Source organism: Dermacentor andersoni, chromosome 5 (assembly GCF_023375885.2).
Source record: "Dermacentor andersoni chromosome 5, qqDerAnde1_hic_scaffold, whole genome shotgun sequence".
Taxonomy (NCBI): Eukaryota; Metazoa; Arthropoda; class Arachnida; order Ixodida; family Ixodidae; genus Dermacentor; species Dermacentor andersoni.
In genome coordinates this window covers 202,560,573-202,584,070 of record NC_092818.1, presented here as the reverse complement: position 1 = coordinate 202,584,070, position 23,498 = coordinate 202,560,573, and the positions used below count along the sequence as shown (strand labels likewise).

At 44.3% G+C, this 23,498-nt stretch overlaps 1 long non-coding RNA gene across 2 annotated transcripts in view; it reads right to left on the bottom strand.

The window, feature by feature from the left end:
- LOC140218652 (uncharacterized) overlaps positions 1-23,498 on the bottom strand; it is a 119,172-nt gene that overhangs the window by 45,382 nt on the left and 50,292 nt on the right. For both annotated transcript variants that reach the window (XR_011894875.1, XR_011894876.1), the window contains exon 3: positions 14,934-15,256. This is a non-coding gene — a long non-coding RNA (uncharacterized lncRNA). The remainder of the gene's footprint in view (positions 1-14,933; positions 15,257-23,498) is intronic.

Below are 23,498 nucleotides of genomic sequence, written 5' to 3'. Positions count from 1 at the left end.
TCAAATGAACGTCTCGTGCCGGAGAACCCAACGTAACTGGCGCCCCCAGAATAAGTTCCAACAGCGGCTGCTTCTTATTGCTTCGCTAATAATTCGACAAGCGGTATGTTGCTGCTCTTTTATAGTAGCGAGCACCAAAATCGTCAAGGCGTGCTCGAGACTACCCTACGTAAGTGGCGCCACCGCCATAGTTCAAATGACGGCCGCTTCCTATTGGTTCGCCGATAATCCGGCAGGCACAGAAGTTATCTAGGAGGCTATGTGTCTGCACATTCACGCACCTGAAAAATGCAAAACTAGCAGCCATCGGAAACGCCTGCCGAGCTAGAGGAGAAGAAAGCCGCAGAATGTGACAGACAAAAGCTGCAGAACGGTCTCATGGTGGCTGCTCTCATTTGACCGCTCTGGGAGTCATCTGATAATTATGAAAAATTGTGGCCTCTGAGCTTCTAATAATCAGAGACCGCGGTCGCTGCGTCCTATCTTGAGTAGTATAGTTCCACGGCCGACCACAAGTTCGCCACAGCCATACCGAAAGGGTCTCACTGCGAGCATCAACCGTGTACTGGCAGATATACTTGCTATGTATGTTTGTGAAGACCACCGCGGTACTAGTACATCACCTTTCTTTGTGCAACATTCGCCTTCAACTTTCCGTGTCACGACACAGCTGGCAACTCAGGCTGCGGTTTCGCGACAACCCGTCATTGGTCAAAGACATCACGCTCCATCCTCACGAAGATACGCTCACTGGCTCGTAAATCTCTTTGCTGCAATCCCCACTGGATCGCTTGTGATCATTTATGGGCCTCAAAAATTACTCAGAAATACTTTATAAACGCCGACACCCTCCCAAGTTTACCGTTACACCGTCTTGCTGTGGTTACCGTGACGTCGCGTCGGCCATATGCCAGCCATATACCGCGTCATATGAAATGTCACTAACCTGGCATATCATATCGCTCCGCTAACTTCTAGGTGCCGCAATAACCAGTGAGATTACACGCCTTAAACCATTCCACTCCACATCCAAACATCGATTCGAACACGACAACGCACTTCCGCCGGCGAGTATTGTCGCAGATGGTTGTAGTTCTTGACATGCTCACGATGCCGTTGTCAGTGATTGGATGACGAGTGCGGCGAAGGTGATGTGCTCGTGTTTCAATGTGCACGTGCCCGTGCCGTCCTTGCTGCAGCGTTCTCGCGCAACTCCCATCGTAAATTTATCACCTGTATTCAGTAGGATCATTTTTAATTTTGATGGAATCTTTAAATACGGCCTGTGTCAGATAGCATAGTTCTTGTCATTGAGCTGGATTATTCAAAACAGCGAACATTATTAACACCAAATATCGAAACACATACTCAACTAATTTACAAATATGCAATAATTAGCTTCTTCATTAGTTACTTTACGACGCATATCGCAATTTACGAATTATAGCCGGTGGGTTTGCAAGTTAAGACCATCAAAATTAAAATCCAGGATGACACCAGTTTTGAGATATGATTTGCCATAGTGTGGGACGACATGCATGGGCGTTACAGTTACTTTTGTGCTTCAATGCATAAAACAACGGTTTGTTAAGTGGGGAAAAATGCATTTCTAGGCAGTGTTTCATGGCGCATATGTCCGAACTAATATCGGTCTGGAAATTTACTCCAAGCGGATACACCTTGTACACGTACTGGCTAGAATTCGCAAATCGCAATGTACCGTAAAGTAAATAATTCAGAAATTAATTAGTAATTTTTGTTAACTTGTTGAACATGCTAGTAATGCAAGTTTCTCATGCAAGTAATGTCCGCCTCTTTGAATAATCCAGCTCAAGGTTTAGAACTATGTTATCTGTAAAAGGCGATGTTTAAAACTTCCACAAAACTTCAAAAATTATCAACCCCTGTAGTGTACCCCATGTGGCTATAGTAAGACCTTTGATATAGCCCGTGTCAGTAAACCATAAGTGTCGCTGCCAAACAAATAGTTAATTATAACTTAGGCACACGCGGCGAACTCCACATTGGTAACCACTGCTTAATATAAAAGCATATTTTGTTATTTTTTTATGTTCTGATGGCCCACGTTCATAAGTGCGATGCGTTTTGTCGATAGTATACGTATGGTGCAGAAAATAAATTGCCGTTGGAAACTAGCATCCTGTGTGCGTTAAGGTACTGATGTGTACTCATTGGTATCCTTCTGTCTTTTTGGGTGCCCGTTCTTGTGCCCGTGTGTCTTCGCTAGAATGTATTATGGTGTCATTCCAACAAGCCCACATCGCAAGCCTCGTTGACGAAAAAACGTCGCGGAAAACTTATCAAGATGACCAACCACGCTCATAGATGGCTTGTAGATAAACCTAAAATCAAGAATAGAACACTGGAAGCGAAAATTACTAAGAACGATTCCGCAGAATCCATCTGACGATAAATGTCGTCGTTAATGATATTAGCGTTGAAGCAGTGTTGCGACTCGCCGTATTGCCACCGCCAAAACGCGGCGCGTAAAAGGCGTGTATACAGCCGGCCTCCTGTGTCACGTTTCCCCCTGGACACGCTACGCCATCTAGGGGATCCGACACGAAATCCGCGCGAGGCACGTGCGTAATCATTTATCCAGACAATATATTCCGAATATATATGACGCCGGTTTGATACTGCCCAGCACCGAAGAAATATCAAATATTTTGTTTTTGTAATTGAACACTGGTACATATTTAGTGGCAGATATTCAGTGACCTACATTGGCGGGAAAGAAGTTCATTGAAGAGCCGCGCATACCAAGTATCACATCTCCAGTGGCCGAAGTTGGTCCAATGGTTCGTTTGAACTTAGTTCCCTCAGCACAGCAGCTTAATGCGTTACTTATTAGACCATGGACTACCCAGTGACCCAAGTTGGCGTGAAAGAGGTTGGATATGGACAGATAAATTTGCAAGTTAATGAAGTTCCCTAACAAAATTGCAATAAGTCGTATTAAAAGAAACAATGCTTTACGTAAACTCCGAATTCTGGAGTAGCATGAAGAAAATTTCTTTAATTAGAAGTGTGCAACAAGAAGTATTGCGCTTCATATTGTCATGCATCGAAAGCACGATTCACTGTCACTACTTTATGACAAATCTACTTCTAAATAAATGCGTCTATGTATGCCAATAAAGTAAAGCCGGATCCGATGAGACTCCTGGCTGAGCCGAAGCAAGAGCCAAACTCACGACGATGAACTTGGGAGGGAAAGTTTGCTGCCTTCCAGCAGTGATTTGGCAGGCGCAAAGTACATGTGACAATAGCTTGCAATATGGCTGAGAACTACAAAACAAAAACATCGTCCAATAGTGCAACCACCCTCAGTTTCTGGGCCTTTGTGTCAGCTCACTCGGTCATGGTTCGCCGAGCTACTGATAGGCTGAGGTCTGGAATACGGATCATACTGGGCACTTTCACTTCACTGGTCGAAGGCCGCAAATAAAGATGCTATATGGGACGGAAAACATTCTGTGGTTGTGCGTACGACGCAAAGCCAGCAGACAATCCGCCCGTAGCATCTGTTCTCTGCGGTGAAACGCGAAAGCAAGTGGGGCACTCAGGCTCTTTCGGGGATACACATATGGTGAGCAAGAAAAAGCAAGATATGACAAAGCAAAAGATGAACGGGTAACATAGGCTTCTTTCGAACCATTGCGGAGTCAGCTTCGCTTCGGTTGCTTTTCTTAAAGCAGTGAAGATTGAAAACGACTGCTGCTGAAAAAAGCTGAAAGAAGGGAGCTGAATGGCGCAATGATGCAAGCAAAAAGGCGTCAACAAAACCATGTGCATTCGTTCGTATCAAGGAAAGTAAATGTAGATGTCCTGAGCTCAAAACAATTTCGTGCGCTACGAGAACGTTCCCAGTGTAATGCGGATGAAAACTTTGGGAAGTTGCCACAAATATAGTAAGACCTATCGCTTGGCAGCAACACCTGAACTGGAAATCGGCTCCTCGCACCCATTTTCCACCATGAAATAAATGAAATGAAATTGTGTGCGAATAATATGAAAGAAACGTGTCACATTAGAAGAGCTCATGCGCATTTCACAGCGATCTTTGTCGCTGTTGGCGCCGATTGTTTTTGTGTTCGTGCCTCTAAAAGCATCATTGCTCGCCTCGCGATAGTCCTGTACGCAGTCACCGGCAATAAAATGAGGGAAGTTAAACAAGCCCAATGTTCAGCTACTTATGATATGTGGCTGCTGGGATCCAAACAACACAGAGGTTCGCTGGTGTGGTCAACAGTTTTAGAGCTAAATGCGTTTCTGGAGCCACTGTTCCGGCAAAATGACCTGTCTTAGTTAGTGCAACAACTGACGAAGTGTTCAGCGAACTCACTGCCAGGAAGTTGTTCTTTATTTTAAACTATAGTCAGTCGTGGATTGCTGTAAGCACTACGCGCTAAACGATGACAAGAAAGACAAGAAAGACAAGAGTACAAGTTACGCTAAACTTCGACAATTTTATGCTGACGTGAATTCTGCAACATTTTGTGGTATCTCCAGCACATGCTCCATTCATTCACAAGTCGTGATCTCATAAATGTTCTCACGGCAAAAAAATGTAGTAACCGCCGATGATTCCTTCCGCCCTGAACTCATTTCTTGCGGCGGCACTCTCCCACTGCGAAGATCACCATCTTATTTTTCTTTGCCTGCTTTTTCCTCACATAATTGCATCCACCCAAACAGGTAACTGAACAGGAAATCAGTGGCTATAGCGCAGTTATTCATGGAGAGGAGTGCGGGCATAAAAATACGTAATATTTGAGGCAATCCTATGACGGCTTGCAAATAGGAGTTGAAACTAGACAAGGGGCAAGGGGATAAAAAAAATAAGTGCGATATAACAAAATGGAGCCTGTGTTGTGAAACTACTAAGTGCAGTTTTATTATATATTTTGGCGCAGTCGGCGTTATACGATCCATGATGTGGGTAACCTTCTTCGTTCAGCCAGCCAGCGAGAGCCTCGTCTTCACGAAGTACGCGTTACCCTGCAGAGCCGCAAGTCGATCTTCCCGTCGTCGCGACAGGTGAGCTCGTGTCTATCGTTCTGCAGAAGGCATCTATGTCTTTGGACGAACTCTTAGAGAAAGGGTCCGTGAACATAAATCTTCAAGTCTCCCTTTTCAACCGTCTTGTACTATCGCAAGTAGAGAAGTCAGTCGCATCGGAGCCAGCTTACCATTCAGATCTCTCCGTTATGCTTCAGGTGATTCAACTTCAACAAAAGCAAGTTTTACAGCAAAATGAAGTGATTCAGACTCTTGTCTCAGCTCTGACTCTTAAAGAAAGCGTTCCTATAGAGGTTGTGGAACCTGAACCCTTTGATGGTTTGTCGGGGAATCCAGAAACTTGGACTGCGTTCTTTGAATCCACCTGTCCACAAAACGGCTGGGACACAGATGAAAGAATAGTGAAGCATATGCTTCCTTTTCTAAATGGCATCGCAAGAAAATGGTACGAGCTGCGTATCACGGGACATCAATGCGATGCGGGGAGCACGTAGAAGGAGACCATCTCATCATACCATGGCAGCCTGCTTGAGCGACGGGAACAAGCTATATTTTATCACTACAGGTCTGCAGCAGTCCTCGAGTATTTCTTCGGAAAGCGCCGACTACATCAACTTGCAAAGTTGGAACTTCCACTAAAATCTGTTAGAACGCTCATATACAAGGCCTACCTCGGGGATTGCAACGATAAATTCAAGCTGCAGCACCAAAAACTATGGAGGCATTGCTGGAGTCACTTCAAAAGATCGCCTGCCATTGGATGGAGAGGACGACAAAGCCGCGTCGGGATGTCCAAGGGGCAGAAGCATCGAGAAACAGAGTTTCATGAACGGTTACCAAAGAACGGTTACCAAGAGGGAAGTCATCGTAGGTCGCTGCATATAGCGGAAAGAGATTATTACCTGAGGAACGCAGTTTGCCCAGATTGAAAAAGAACTAATCAATGAGGGTTTTCATTCTGACCCTATGATAAAAAACGAGACTGTTTCTTTGATTTCTGCGAGTTTGTTAGATATAGAAATTGTGGTTAATGGACAACGTACAAGAGCGCTTATAGACAGCGGATCTTCTGCATCTATTCTTAAGAAAAGCAACGCGAACCCATAGGATGTATTTCGAGGGAGATCAGTTCTTGCACATGGATATGATGGAATCAAGAGAAAGTATTTTGAGTGGGAATGCCTGAAAGTACTAATCTTAAGAGGCAGAAGTGGTTGCATTAGCTTTAGACACTGTGGAGTACGACTCTCCTATCTCGTCCTGACAGGAAGTTGTTGGGACTGAATATTTATTGGGACGATACGGTGTCTGTTGATCAAGAGGCTGACCGAACAGAGTCGGGACAAAAAGAAGACCACCTAGGGATGCTGAAGAAAGACAGCAATTCCTCAACTCTACCCCGAACTGGTATGCTTGGGAGCATATCCACCAGCGATAACAAAGTTCGAAGTTCCATTTCATCTGTCCGACAAAACAGTTGCGAGAAAAAAGCCATACAATTTGACGAATGAAAAGAAGGCTGGGCTAAAAGAAGAGCTACAAAAGATGTTAGATGCCAATGTAATTCCCCCATTGGTGCCTCCCTTTGCTTCACCTATCACCATTGCTCCAAAGCAAGACGGCAGCTGGTGGCTACGTATGGATTACAGAGCCGTAAATAACCAAACCCTGTTGATTCTTTTCCTAATGCCAAGGAATGACACTATCATCGATGAAACCGGAGGCTGTACCTGCTTTTCTCGCATAGACTTGTCCAAGGGCTTCTGGCAAGTTCCACTGCAAGAAGGCACCAAGCAATACACCGAATTTACGACTTCCTTTGGCATATACGAATATAACCGCCTTTTTGGATAGAAAGACCCACCTAGTTGGTTTCAAAAGATGATGAAAAGTTTTGAATCGCTACATTGAACGCTTCTGCAATGTGTACGTGGACGACATTATCATATACTCTAAATGTAAAAAGTTGCATGAAGAACACCTGGGTCATATTCTGGCAACGTTATCTGATGCCAAGCTAAACGTTAATTTCAAGAAGAGTGAGTTCTTCAGAACTAAGGCGACATTTCTTGGCAGAGTTTTGGACGGAACAACGAAGTTTACGAAAGAAGAATCTGTAGCTCGTACAGCAAAACTAGTTAAGCCATACAATGTGCACTCACTTCACGTGTTTCTAGGCTTGGCGGGCCATTTCAGAGCACTCATTCAAGATTATGCTCTCAAAAGTCGCCGTCTGACAAGACTGACTCGGAAGGATGTTCCCTTTTGTTGGACAGAAGAATGTGATGACGCCTACCGAGAATTGGTCCGAATAATTTCTTCTGATCCTGTGTTGCGCTTACCAGACTTTGCACTGCACTTCGAATTGAGTACCGATGCATCTCACTATGGCACGGGAGCAGTCTTCTATCAGAGAGACTCATCACGACCACCAAACCAACAGCTTCGTATAGTTGGATACTACAAGTCGGATACTTTGCGATGTCAAAAATGATCACATGACAAAGCTGGCTTGGCATTGCTGGATGGCCATGTTTGTGAAAATCTTTTTTGTTTTTGTCGTTAGCCTCCCCCCCCCCCCCCCCCGAGCATCTTCCAGTATTTATTTCATTGGCAAGGGAACAAAATATAGTTGCAAGTAGCGCTCTGTGGTGTGTGTTTCTCTTCTGTGTGTGTCGTCCAAATGTTGCGCAATCGAGCCTCTAATATGCTATACGAACGCGCCCAGTCCTCAACCTTGGCATGGATACTACAGCTACACATCCAACAAAACTAAATTGAACTATACCACGAACGAAGCTCTCGCCGTTTCAAAAGCCGTCCGCTACTTCCGCTCATATTTGGAAGGTGCAAAGTTCAAGCTATACACAGACTATGAAGTGCTAACGGGCATATTGAAGATGGCCGAACTGAAAGGAAAGATAGCTCTTTGGGTGGGCGAACTTCGGTAATTTGATTTTGACGTAGCTCGGCAGCTTCTATGAAGGACGCGGATGCAATATCGTGATTAGCCATTATGCTTCCAGACAATCATGAAGAGGCAAATGTTGCAAAGATATGGGAAGGAACGGAGGTTTAGCAACGTACCAAAAATAGACGATTTGCCGTTCCTACCTCCTTGGTTTCAAAAATATTGGAACTGTATCATGATAGCCCCGAATAAGGAGGCCATGGTGGCTTTTGGAGAACCTACATGAAATTGACAAAAAGGTTATCACGGCCTCGTATGAAGCAAGAAACAAAAGACTATGTATTATCATGTCATAAATGCCAGATTAACAAAGTAAAATTTAAGCAACCGAAGCAACAAATGGTTATACCACAATATTCTAACACTCCATTTGAGGTTATTCATCTAGACTTCACGGAACTACGAAAAAAGTCTAAAGGAGTTAATAAAACACAAGCCATCCTGTTGTTCATTGATGAGTGCACCAGGGTAATGGCAGCTAGCTGAAAGGGCTATTAGGGACATCAAACAGTACATTAGCATGTACCCAGCATTCCCAGGTGATTGGAAATTTTGTCTGGAAGCGGCAGTAGCTCACCATAACCGCTCGTGTGCAACTGGCCTGGCATGCACTCCTCTATTCGCTGCAACTGGGAGACCACCTTATCTGCCTGCGGATATAAGCCTCGGCATTGACAAGAACATAAAGCTCACAGAAGCAGCAAGAACAGAAGATAGTAGGTCAAGGTAGCGTGAAAGAATGAAGAAACATTTCGCCAAGAGGCAAAATACAACGTTATCAAAACACTCGACGTCGATGACTTCGTACTGGTAAAAAGAGGGCCAAGCCTGAAGATGGCCTATAAGGACCATTTCGTGTTATCGAGACGGCAAGTAAATAAGGACATTTAAAGACCATATGGTACATTGGTACTAATGACACCATGGAATCCGCTGCCATTGGAAATATCTTCAAGTATCATCCCAGGAGTGATGCAAACAATGCTAGGGGGAATGAAGTAATCCTATGACGGCCTGCTAATAGAATAAGTAGAAACTAGACAAGCAGAAAAAATATAATACAGAAGTGCAACAGAACAAAATGGAGTCTTTGTTGTGAAGGTACTGAGTGCAGTTTTATTACAACATTTAAAAATAAGAACGTAAAAAAGTAAATGACATTTAATATATAAACCATAACCACATATTCTATGATTTTACACAAAGAAAAGTGCGAATAAGATATATAGGTTGTTACTTTATCTTTGCGGTATGCACAGCTTTTTCTCTGTGAAATTGTGGTGCATGTTAATTGTAGCCTTCCAAATGCGAACATGAACATAATTCGGCACTCCATAACTCCACATATTTATAGCTTTATCGAGCCTTCCTTTTCTTCCTCTCTCATTCTCTCTCTATCTCTCTTTCTTGCAGCTGTTAAACCAAAGACTTATGCTATTTTATTTTTTTTACAGCGAAGCTCTTCAGTCTACTAGGAACGCTCAAAACTGTTATATTTATTTATTTATTTATTTATTTATTTATTTATTTCCTGAAAGGTCTCTGGTTGAGATATTACATGAGGGAGTGGGTGGTTAATGGCAAACAAAGATGTTACAAGCTACAATGGGATATTTTTGATGAGCCGCTTGAATGCAAGTGGGTCGACGATAGTGGCAATTTCGGTGGGCAGCCCATTCCAGTCTCGTGTTATGCGCATAAAAAATTATTGCTGAAACTTCACGGTATGGGCTTGTGGGGGATATGCTGCGTTTGAGTGACTGGTGCGGGCCATGCGATGTGCTCTTTTTACGTACGGGTTGTCAAAAAGCAAAGGTAGGAGAAATGTATGAAAAAAAGTTAAGACGTGATATTCTACGGCGTGAGGCTAGAGAGGGTAAGCTTATTTGGGCTTTTAGTGCCGAGATGCTTGAATTGGGGGTACGAATTATTTGACAGGATAAATCGTGTCGCGTGTTTCTGAACGGACTCCAGGTCGTTAATAAGGTTTATGTGGCGGGGGTCATAAATTGCATGGGCCTACTGCAGCTTGGGCAGCAAAAAGTTTCAAAAGCAAGTTCTTTATTAGAGGGAGAAGCGAGGAAGAGGTTACGGCGTAGATAAACTAGAGTACGATTAGCAGAATCTATTGTGTGGTTAACGTGACAGGTTCAAGTTAAGTCACGCGAGATATACACACCAAGATATCTGAATGAATCAGTTGTTCCATTCTGCATGTTATTGATGCTATAATTAGGCATATCGTAATTACGAAGACGATGAATAGATATCAACATAGTTTTAGATACATTTAATGACATGAGCCAAGTGTTATAACAGTTCTGTATGCGCGATAGGTCATTTTGTAGCGCGACATGGTCGATGGGCTTAATAGTTACTTGGTAAACCGTACAATCATCTGCGAAGAGTCGGATATGGGAAGAAATATCACAAGGCAGGTCATTGTTGTATATTAAGCAAAGGAGGGGACCAAACACGGTACCTTGAGGTACGCCTGAAAGCACGGGTGTTAAGGATGAAGAGTGTGAGTTAGCGTATACGAACTGCTGACGGTTAGTTGAAAACCCTCGAATCCAGCTTAGAACACACGGATGAATGTTAAGACGCGATAACTTTATTAAGAGAAGACCATGGGGAACCTTATCAAACGCTTTATCGAAATCTAAAAATAGTGCGTCAGTCGCCATGTTACGATCTAAGTTTAAACCTAAGTCGTGCAAGAAAAGAGCAAGTTGGATGGAACAGGAATAATTTTTGCGGAAACCATGTTGACTTGAGTGAAAAAAATTGACGCATCTTAGGAAGTTAGCAAAATGCGAGTATAAAATATGTGCCATTATTTTACGAGAGACGCTTTTTATGGAATTAGGTCAGTAGTTACTTGGTGATGATCGGCTTCCTATCTTGAAGACTGGGATGACCTTGCCCACCTGCCAGTCATGTGGAATTGAAGCGCTGTTAAGAGACAGGCTACACACATGTTTAGTATTTTTAGCCTTTTGGCGTTGATACCGTCTACTGTCGTGGATGACGAGTTCTTTAATGATTCAATTACTTTGACAATGCCGATGGGATCGAATGTGATATTTTGCATGAGCGGATAGACTAAATATGGTGGATCAGGCAAGCCGTCAGGTAATTCATTAGTAAACTAAATCTTGTGTTAAAAAGATCTGCAACCTCAGCCTCAGGGATCGGAAGTCCGGAGCTATTCTTAAAGGAAATCTTATTCCATTGATTAGGATTAATAGATTTTCAAGATCGCTTCGGGTTAGTATGTAGCACAGCTAGTAAAGTGGTAGAAAGAAACTTGTGTTTACTTTGAGAGGTTAACTTGTCATATTTTTTCTTGACTGCGAAATACTTTTGCCATGTGGAAGAATAATTAGATCATTTGGCGGATCGAAATAACCGTTTTTTTTCTTATTATTTAGTCGTTTGAAGGATACATTAAACCATGGTGATGTTCTTTCTGTTATTGTAATGGTGGGAATGTAAAGACGTATAAGGCGATGCTTCTCTGCTTTGAAAAGCAACCAGTTCGACTCGAGAGAATTTAGTAGAAAGCTAGTTAAGTACTCAGATAATTCTTGGTTGATGCTGACGGAGCCCCTTTATCATAGAGTGCAAGTATTTTTCGATTTCTTGTTTCTTTACTACGTTGCAATGAAACGCAATATGTACCGTCAGGTGATCGCTCAAACAGCGCCATAAGGTGGCAGGGGTAAAGGTATCAGGGTTACTTGTTAATGCAAGATCTAAAACGTTGGACGAGCGAGCAATAACACGTGTTGGGTCAGTGACGAGCTGCGTTAAGCCGACTCTTATGCACGTGTTTAAGAAATCGCTAGATGGCTGCTTTTAGATAATGTACATGCAGGACCGTACCAATCAATAGTTAGAAAATTAAAATCGCCAAACAGAAGGGCAGGACTTTTAGGATATGTTTTTGTTGACGTACTTAAGGCTTTATGAAGTAAAGGCGTGAAAGAATTGTCGGCACTGGGGGACCGATAGCAAATAAGAATCAGAATGTGCGGGTGTGTAGCAATGCATCGAATCAAAATAATTTCCAGTTGTGATGAGAGGTTTACAAGTGAACAATGTAGGTTCCGCTTAGTGGCGAATAATACAGCCCCACCGCGCGAGTTATCGGGTATATTTTTCCGGAAAATGTGAAAATGCGAGAGGTAAGGGAGAATTTCGGTAGCATCGATTGATGTGTTAAGCCATGTTTCTTTTAATAGTAAGACATCGCAAGAAGATGAGCCTACTAGACTGCACAGTGCATCACGCTTGGGAACAACACTTGGAATGTTAGCGAGTAGAAATGATAACTGCTGACAGTTCCGTCGACTCGGCATACAATTTGGTTCCTAAACGACCTGGTTAGCACTGTGGTCGAAATAGGTTTTTTCACCTGCGATAAGCTATTCATGTCGCAACTTCTACCGCAATTTAGGGGCTCTTTCAAACTATATGAGGCGTTTCTGGGCAAGGCGCGTGGGGGCGAGATCTTGTGCAACGGCATAGCTCGTATCTTTGAACTTCCGAGCCGAAGACAGGACATGATCTTTGCTTTTAAAGTGAGCAAACCTCACAATTATAGGTCTGCACTTTCCATTTTGGAAAGACCCAATGCGATGTGCACGCTCAATATCACGCGGTTCTATTTGTACATCTAAATATTGTTTACAATGTGCAATAATGATTTTCTCAGAATCAGACCATGATTGTTTTGGTTTGTCTTCGCTGCTGTAGAAAGCAAGGTTATTTCTTCTGGATCTATTTTCAGCATAGTTTATCTGGGCCGACATTGCACCTATCTGTGCCGTATTTTCGGTGCTTATCTCATGAAGCTTGCCCAATTCAATCTGCATGTCGTTGATGCCAGCACAGGCTGTCTCCATTTTGTCAAACCGTGCTTTAATTTCACTGAACGTTTTATCCTGATCAACTAGATTATTTTTCAATAGACTTTAGTTGCTCTAGCATTACCGTCTGCCCAAATTGCAGTTCTTTCAAGACGTTACGAATCTCTTTGTCGGGGCTGCGGTTAGATTCGATAGCACCAGCTAGTATGAGATGCTTTAACAGCATATGCGCACAGTCACACACAATGGAGCATAAAGGGTGCCCGGTGGCTACTAGGCTTTGCTTAAAGGCAATAAGAGTTCGTTACCTGCACAAGGAAGAAGCGTGAAACGTTAGCACGGGCCATCGCTAGCTTGCTGCCGGGTCCACTGAAGGGTGCGTTGCTCGGACGTAGCTTTTTAACAGAATTCCACGCATGCGCAGAATGCACAGGGGTGGTTCCGGCATTCAGATGGCTGAGGTAAAGTCACGATGCTTGCAGATATGGTCGGCGGCCATCAAAGTGCGTGGACCGGGATGTGCTGTCCATGAGCCGGTGATTTGAAGAGAAAATTAACGACCTCAACTTCACGTTTTACGCAGACAACATCACCTTCTGGGCCTGCAAAGGCTCGTTAGGGCGAAAAGAACAAACTATTCAAGAGGCTATCGACTCGGTGAAGGACTTCGCAGAACAAAACGGTATGAAATGCGCTCCGGAAAAATCTGAGTTTATCCGCATTCACGGGCGTAAGTAACTACAGAATCAAACCGAGCATCCATCTAACCATGGGTGACCAGGCATCGCGAGAAAAAAATATGCTCAGAATACTAGGACTATGGTCACAAAGCAACAAAAGAGCCACTCACGCCATCGCGACTCTCAAGTGAAGAACGAGAAGCATCGCTAGACTAATAAGCAGAATTACAAAGAAAGGTAAAGGCCTCCACAAAAACGAAACCATAACACTAGTCCAGGCTTTTATTCTTAGCAAAATAACATACTGGCTACCATATCAAGAGCTAACCCCATCGGAAACTAAAGAAATCGCCCTACTAATACATGACGCGTATAAGGCAGCACTTGGGCTTCCACGAATGCGGCAAACGAGACGGTGCAAGTTCTAGGCATATACAACACATTTCAAGCGTTAAGAGTAGCTGTTCTTAAGAGACAAAGAGAACGACTATGCCTCAAAAGCACAGGTAGAAACGTTCTGTCGCGTTTAGGCTACCCATTGCGACTGCAATACTCCCAGGAACAAACGACCACGATGCCGCATTCAATACGCGAGCGCATAATGGTCTCCCCAATCCCACGCAACATGAACAAAAATTATCCCACAGCGAGAAGACAAGCGAGAGCTAAACAGCTTCAGAAAACCTTCAGCAGCAATCAAGACGTAATGTATACTGATGCAGTTAGATTTAGCAAACGACATGTATTAGTGGAAGTTCAACCCACACGCCACGGAACGCTTCACACATCAGTCTCGATATGTAGTATGTGCACTGCTACAGCGGAAGCAGCGGCGATTGCTCTCGCTGTCGCATACAAGGAAAACCAAGACAGCTCAGCTTTCATAATGTCCGACTCACAAGTGGCATGCAGAATGTATCTACAAGGCAACATACCACAAGCCGCCCTTAAGATCATAGGCGACACATTGACAGAATATCATGCAATTTTATGGCCTACTGGCCACGAGGGTATCTCGGGAAACGAACAGGCACACACTCTAGCTCGAGGTTTTGCTAACGGAGCTGGAGATACGCACAACGATGAAAAAGACGATCGCCTACTGGTCCGCGATATACTGGAGCACCAGCGAAGAACCCGGCGACAGTACGCCCCACCACACAATCTACCCAATGCAGAGGAGGCGCAGAAATATAGAAGAATACAGACGCATACCTACCCACATTTAGGTAGATATCATACAGTAAACCCAACCTCGTACACTAATTCTCGCCCGTGATGCGGGTCGCGACCTTCATTGCCTCACGTAACATGGGAGTGCGCCAAAAGACTTCATACCATTAATTCACCTTTAGTACTCACCTTACTAAGGGAGCCCTGGGAGGCCATCCTCGCTCTTGCTGACCTCGAGGCCCAGAAAGGCCTCCTGTATCAAGCTGGGTGGGTCGCGATGGCCATTGGAGTCTTAAAATAGGGACCCACCCTGCACCGCTCCCTTCCGGCATTTTTTTCCTCCTCAATAAAATGTTTATTCCTTCTGAAGCCCAGGGCGGCTCCACTGGCTCCACCACAATAGGCCCGAAGAGTGTAAATGTTGCACCTGGACTTAACCTGGCGACAGATGCTGGGCACGGGGCGTGAAAGCTGGAAGGCTCCAGAAGCAGCAAGCTCAAAATTCCGAGGAACTGCACCAGGAAGAAGCGTGGAACATTACCACGGGCCATCGCTCGCTTGCATTTTTTTTCTAATAGATCATTCGCGAATGTTATATTTTAAAGAAATGTGGGGAATGTTAGGGGCAATACGCAGGCAAGTTTTGAATTGTGTTTCAATTGGGGTTTAAATGAAAATTTCTCTGCTGTCGTTCTCGGACCGTTTTAGAGGCGTTATACGAAAAGCAAAAATAGCTTCCCCGCCATGTCCAATAATTTTGGACATTGCTTCTTCGACCATCTGTTGAACTTCACCGCAGCGCGCCAGTGTAACTCAATGGGCAGCATTTCCAAAAATGATCTTTCAGGAGGCCGCCAGCATTTCAACCGCTTTCAGTTAGCAACGTCGAGTGATTACATCTTTTCGTGCGTATTTACGGCATTTACAACGCCTTTGCTCCGTTGGTCAGGAGAGTGGTCAGGTCAGCTTTCTGGACAGAATTAGAACACTGCTATTACGCATCAGGAAAGTTAGGAATAAATAACGTAAATAGGCACGTTATTAGAAGGGCGTACACTCTCGACCTTGCTAAGTGAACGTTGTCGAAATCCTGGCGGCCTTTAGAGATATGATTTTTAAAAGATGCTACTCATTGAGTTACGTTATTGCATTGCGCTGAAATTCGACAGATGACCTCAGTGTTCAAAAGTGCTGGGGGGTATATTCCTGGGACGACTGAAAACGGCAGAACTTTCATTTGTACACGAGGCCGCTATATGGGTGACTTGTACCGAAAGTTTCAAGTGTGTAGGTTAAGCATATGCTTCGGAAATAGTGAATTCTCGTCACTCAATTTTTATGCGCTATATACGAGGCATGTAGTCGCGTTTCCCCAGTCTCCTCAGTGAACTACGCGAGGCATGCATGGTGCTTATATTTCGTTAAAGCAGGAATCATATTGTATGTGATCAATGGCAAATGTTTATTCTGTGTGCGGTAATTACAGCCTTTGTACAACGTTATTTATTCATGAGTTCCAGAGCATTGCTTGCAAGAGTGCATGTCGCAAAGGTACAAAAGGCCGATTTAAAATTGTGAAAATATGAGGAATGGTAAGTGTAACGTATGGCCAAATTTCCGCGTCCCTGGCTTGATTGGAACTTTGCAAATAACAACCCTCATTTTTTTCCCTTCCTTCATACGTCATGCGATGTTTATAATTGGTTTATCCGTTGTCGTCGGCGAACTAAACAAGGCAGCTTGTTTATATTTTGCGAAAACAAGGGGGCGCGTTATTGGTAACGCTTCGGCAAAGTTCTAAGTTTGTGCGGTGGTTTCGGCCTTTGTAATAAATTACGTATGTGAGTGCGCCGGAGCGTTACGAGTGTGTTTTACGAGCGGCGCAAAATTTAGCCCGCTGCCCTCACGTAACTACAACTGCCACTGAGATAAATATGGAAAACTTGTATGCGAAGTTCAAGGCATGTGCATAAGATACGCTTTCGTAAAAAAACATTATTTACCATGTGCTCAAAGGCGACATGCCTCTGTTATCAGCTATGTTTCGGAACGTCTCGAGAGCATTGGGCGTTACACAAAGCTTATATTTAATATAAATGGGAGGTATTTTATGTGCAATGTCTTTAAAGTATGCGGGCTAATTGTTTAACTTTTATGGTCTAATTAGGAGCGTTACAAATAATTATTGAACCCTTCCTTTTTTCTATATTAATGCGTCATACGAGGTTCTAAGTTGGTGTATGCGGTGTACTCGGTGAACTGACCAAGGTACTATCTTTATATTTGGCGCAAATGGGTAATATGTAGTGAAAGTTTGAAGCGTCTGGGTTGATTTCAGTCTTTGCGATAAATTACGCGCGCAAATGCTCAGGAGTGTTATGAGTGTTTTACGAGCAGCGCTAAATATAGCCCGGCGCCGCGGCATAACAAGAAATGCCACGACGATAACACTTTGAAAAATTGGCATGACAACTATGGAAAATCTTTGTGCGATGTTAAATAAGCGCGGATCAAATAGACTTTTCGCAAAATATTCCTTACGCAAGTCTTCAAAACTATAACGCGGCCGGTAGCAGCTGTTTCCAAGTTTGCCGAGAGAACTCATCAGTAAAAAAGCTTATATTTCGTAGAAATGGTGACCACCTTAAGTCTTAACCTTTCTGATCAAATAGTAACCCTGAAAATAATTCTTCAACATTCAGTTCCCCCCACTTTATCTTTCTTTTCTTTTTTTTTTCTATTGCCATGAGTTATATAGGATGTCCCAGCTAAGTTTTGCCAGGGCTTCATATATGCCGATGCACCCAAAGACGACGCAAATAAATGCATGTTGCTTACAAATTCAGGCTGGTACTTGGAAACAAATGTGCCGCCTTAAAACAGAGAGATGAAGATGACGTAGAGGTAATGAATGAAACAGTGACTACGCTAGCTTCAGAAGCAGCAACTGAAGTGGGAGGCAAGGCACCACGGCAACCAGTAGGCAAGCTCTCCCAAGTAACAAAGGACCTTATAAAGAAACGACAAAGAATGAAAGTGTCCAACTCAAGAGATAAGATAGAACTCGCGAAACTCTCAAAACTGATCAACAAGACGAAAATAAGGGATATTCGAAATTATAATGTGAGAAAGACTGAGGAACCCGTAAAAAATGGACGCAGCTTGAAATCATTGAGAAGGATATTTGGCATAGGACAAACCAAGATGTATGTACTGAAAGATAAACAGGGTAATATCATAAGCAATCTCGAAGGTATAGTAAAATCAGCGGAAGAATTCTATACTGACCTGTATAGCACCGAGAGGAGCCACGATACCTCCATTCGAAGCAGCAATGAACAGATTGCAGACTCCTATAACTAGCGATTAGGTCAGAAGGGCTGTGCAAGACATGAGAGGGAGGAAATTGGCCGGAGAAGATGGAGTAACAGCCAATTTAATCAAAGATGGAGGAGACCTAATGCTAGGAAAACTGGCGGCTCTCTATACGAAGTGTCTATCTACTGCGAGGGTACCAGAAAACTGGAAGAATGCAAACATTATACTAAGCCACAAAAAGGGAGACGCTAAAGAATTGAAAAATTATAAGCCCATTAGCTTACTACGAGTATTATATAAAATATTCACCTAGACAATTTGCAATAGAATAACAGCAACACTGGACTTAAGTCAACCAAGGGAATAGGCAGGTTACAGGAAGAGATACTCTACAATTGATCACATACATGTCATCAATAAGGTAATCGAGAAATCCGCAGAGCACAATCAGCCTCTCTATATGGCTTTCATAGATTACGAAAAATCATTTGATTTAGTAGACATACCAGCAGTCATAGCGGAACTACGTAATCAAGGAGTACAGGCCGCTCACGTAAATATTTTGGAAAACATCTACAGATTCCACAGCTACCTTAATTCTACACTAGAAAAGTAGCAAGATATCTATAAAGAAGGGGGTCAGACAAGGAGGCACAATCTCTCATATGCTGTTCACTGGGTGCTTGGAAGAATTATTCAAGCTATTAAACTGGGAAGGTTTGTGAGTAAGGATCAACGGCGAATACCTCAGCAACCTTCGGTTTGCCGATGACATTGTTCTGTTCAGCAACACTGCAGACAAGTTACAACAAATGATTGAGGACCTTAACAGAGAGACTGTAAGAGTGGGGTTTAAGATTAATATGCAGAAGACAAAGATAATGATGAATATCCGGGCAAGGGAACAAGAGTTCAGGATCGCAAGTCAGCCTCTAGAGTCTGTGAAGGGGTACGGTAACCTAAGTCAACTAATCACAGGGAATCCTGACCATGAGAAGGAAATTCACAGAATAAAAATGGGTTGCATCGTATACGGCAGACATTGTCAGCTCCTGGCTTGGAGCTTACCGTTATCATTCAAAAGGAAGGTGTATAATCAGTGCATTTTACCGGTGCTGACATATGGGGCACAAACTTGGAGAATGACAAATAAGCTTGAGAACAAGCTAAGGACCGTGCAAAGAGCGATGGAACGAAGGATGCTAGACATAACGTTAAGAGACAGAAAGAGAGTGGTTTCGATCAGAGAGCAAACTGATATAGCCGATATTCTAATTGACATTAAGAAAAAAAAATATGGAGCTGGGCAGGTCATGTAATGTGCAGGTTACATGACCATAACCGGTGGACGATTAAGGTTACAGAATGGCTGCCAAGAGAAGGGAAGCGCAGTACAGGACGGAAGAAGACTAGGTGGGGCGATGAAATGAGGAAATTCGCGGGCACTAGTTGGAATCGGTCAATGCATGACAGGGGAAATTGGAGGTCGCTGGGAGAGGCCTTCGTCCTGCAGTGGACATAAAATTTGATGATGATGATGATTGTATGGAGTAAGTCACATGATTTTTTGTATTCTCCTTAATTGCAAAATTCGTCAAGATTAATCAGCCAACTTCTGAAGCAATGAACTTACGCAGATAATTCCAATTAGAAAGCGAATTGTAGAGTGGTTTGCAAAACGTTGGATTAAGAAGCTTCGAACTTTCTATCTATTACGTACTGTTTTTTTTTTTTTTCGCTTACTGCAGATGCTTGTGAAATACAAAGAAATACCACGTGACACGCCAGCTTGCGCGCCGTGAATGCAGTGCTCCCAAACGTTTCGAGTACAAACGACCATAGCATTTAGGCGGGTGTGCTGCCGCTTAAAAGGTGACAGTAAGCGTTTTCAGAGCTCATTATGCCTTCTTCATAAGGAGCAGTGTTAGAAATGTATTCCTAGCTGTCGAAACATTCCACTACTGAATTAAATCAGGATCAATGTCTTTTGCTTTAGGTTTCATACTTGCCCGTCAATTTGTAGGAGCGGCTTGTCACGGTTTTCACTCAGTAATGCTCCTCGATGCAGTCAGTATCTTGAAGTCTAGGGTTTGACGAAAACTCGTCTCTTATTCAGTCGGTATCTTATTCTTTGTGTTCGGCCTAGAGGCTCACGGGTGTACTCAGTAGCAGTAAATTTGTTCTTGCCGCGCACAATTCTTGGAACGTAGATATTCTGTGCATTGTAATACCCTGTAGCAAAGACGTGTTATCGCTAGTCATTCGCGGCACTTTGTGGACCGTGACAGAACAACGTCGAGCTCGAACATTCGTTTGCTTGTGGTGCAGCCCGTCACCCATGCTTCAGCGTACCGATCCAAGAGTCTCCTTATTCACTTATTCTCGACACGTGAGCGATAGAGTGGGCGTAAGTTTCAGTGCGGAGGTGCGTGAAATGTGTAGATAACGTGCAAGAACCTTATTATGCCAGGAAGCGGCGCTACTCCCTTTGTCACTGTGTAACGAGTGTTGCTCACTCTGACTCACTTTCCGGGTTTGAATTCCTTTCTTCGGAGCTTAGTGACACAACGATGGCGCAGGAGTGATTTTTTCTTAAACTCGAGGAAAGCCGTGCATCGCGAAGGGTCGGCCATATACAGGCAGTTCTTGTGTAGCAGCGGTCGGTGAACTTCGCCCTACACCCATTGCTTCCCTTCCGTAACCTGGCTGCTACTAATTTTGCTGCCAACTACAGCACACGTGTTCGGTCTACCGCTCCGCATTTTGCGGGGGACCCCTAGATGAAGGAGTTCATACACAGAGACCGCACACGGCGACGCCAGCGCCTGCGAAGCGAAGGAGCCTCGACCGTCCGTATAAGTGCGATAGAAAGTGGTAGTGCCCTGCTTAAAGTATACGACATCACTTTGGAAACTTGCAACATCGGGCACAATATGCCTATAATTTTGAAATTTTTTCAGCTATTCCAACTTGTTGCTCTAACGAATAGTTCACAAAGGACTACCATTTATCTCCACTATTGAGCTCCGAAAGAAACCTGACTTTGCATGACTTTGATCATTTCCTATGGTGCAACCAAAACACTTAAAGCTTCCAAATTTCTCCATCCCCAAATTATATAAGACGCATTTGATACCCACCATGTTTAAACATGGTAGGCCTCAATTCTGAAGCACCTGAGGCGCTCCTGAATACCTTCCAAAGCACAACTGAGAGGAATTCTATAGCGCATCTAATTATGGCCCACGCTGTTAATTTTACTCACGCATTTCCCTTGACATGTCCGATGTCAGTAAATGGCATTGCGCAAGCTGGAATGATTTTCTTAATGAATTTTTCTACACATTTTGACTCACATAGCTGCGATAACAGTCTTGCTGCAAAATCGAGAATAGCTCCGACTCGCCTCAATCCCCCGGACTTTCTTCTCTTGAACGTTCCCTCAAGTCCTTCGTAAGCGCCATCGCTTTCAGCTGTAACCTCGAGGCGTTCGCTTTCTATGCCATTCCGCTCTTCCTGAAGCAGAGGCCAGTGCTCCTTGTCGGCGCCGGTCTACTAATTTGGCAGTCAGTTTCTAAATGTCCATGTACTGTAGACAGCACGCAAGCCGGTAGTTCATCTGAACTTGGGGTGTGAAAGGAAAAGGTGTGAAAGTTCAACAAAGCGTAAAATTACGGGCAGCGGGAGACGGTTTTGCACACGCTGACATTGCTAGGCGTCGCACTGTTGTACGTGATAAGCTGGCCAAATTTCGCTAGCTCTCGAGTTGTTTATTGAATTTACGCATACCTTAGGGACATACCTTTCGACATCTTTAGTAATAAACGGAACAGTCTCCTCGCGCTTGCCGCAATCATCGCATCATTCAAATATTCCGGCAGAGGCCATCTCAGGATGATTGTCGACGTTAATGCGAATAGCACTGAAGCAATGCAACGAGACGCCGTGTTACGTGACCGCCTAAATGCGTCGTGTACCAGGCGTGTGCTGCATCCGGTCTCTTCTCTCGCGCTTCCCACGCCGCATTGTCTAGTGGCGTCGCCGCAAGGACTGCGCGTGGCACGTGTCTGGATATATATATATATATATATATATTCAGGGAAGATTGTCTGAACATTTAGGACCCGGGTTCGATTCCGTCCAGTACCGGCTAAATTTAAAATTTTTTTTTTTTTGTATGTGAAGAGCAGCGCATACCCAAGTGGCACGTGCCCAGTGACCTAAGTTGACGTCAAACAAGTTCATTCTAAAGCCTCTTTACCTTCGGAAAAGTACCGCCATCTCTCTTCTCCGCCGTCTCTCCCCTGAACCGCTTGTTTCAGAGCGCAGCTCTTTGGCTCCCCTTCCTGCGTTTCGCCTTGCCGTCGGCCTCGCCGTAACCGAGGTCATCATCCGCGCGCTGCTCTAGCTGCGCGCGCTCCTGCTGTCATCTCTCTCGCGCGCGGCGCGAATGAATGAATGAATGAATTATGGAGTTGTACGTGACAAAACCACTTTCTGATTATGTGGCATGCCGTTGTCGCGAAGAGAGTGTACCGCGGGCCTCTTTGCTGTCTTTCCGGGAATTTTGTGGGCTCCTTGACGCGGGGCAAACCTTTGTACACAAATAATCGCGACGGCGCCGCGGGCATGTACTGCCGCCCGGCCGCCGCGGCTGACGTCACACGTGCACCTGACGCACCCTCTTCCCCCTGCTCGGCTGTCAAAAGCCGATTAGTTATGGTCAAAGTGCTTTTGTGTACAGAGTGTTGACGCGACCATTTCTTGACCCCTTGAACTCTGACGCTCATTGGATGATGTCGGCTTGCCTGATTGGTCGGAGTAACGAAATACCCCATTCGTACGAGAAAAGTGTCTCTGGGATGCTGTGTAAACTTATTTAAGGAATAGTTCGAGTAGTTTGGAGGAGTGAGCAAGTAGACAGCAGCAGACGGCGCAACCTCACCAGGGGAGACCAGGCCGGTCAGGCAGGCCGACGACGACGGGTATGACATCGTTCTGTTTGTAAATATTTTTGTACAGTGTTAACTTAAAGTAAAATATCAAGTGAATAAACCTAGTTGTTGAAATGCTACTTCTCGTCGTCATACCTGTGGATTTGGACTTGCCCCTGCCAGAGCTCATCCCCATTCATGTCCGTCTCCCTGGTGAGCTGATGCGTCAGATATCTCACGGCTGCATCACTTCGCTACACCGTAGTGGAGGACTCCGGAAATTTGGCCCACCTAGGGTTCTTTAACGTGCACCTAAATCTAAGTACACAGCTGTTTTCGCATTTCGCCCCCATCGAAATGCGGCCGCCGTGGCCGGGATTCGACCCCACAACCTCGGGCTCAGCAGCCCAACACCATGGCCACTGAGCAACCACGGCGGGCGCGCGGCGCGAGTCTTACTCTCCCATTGTCCTCCAGAGCCGGATCACGTGTACTCACCAAT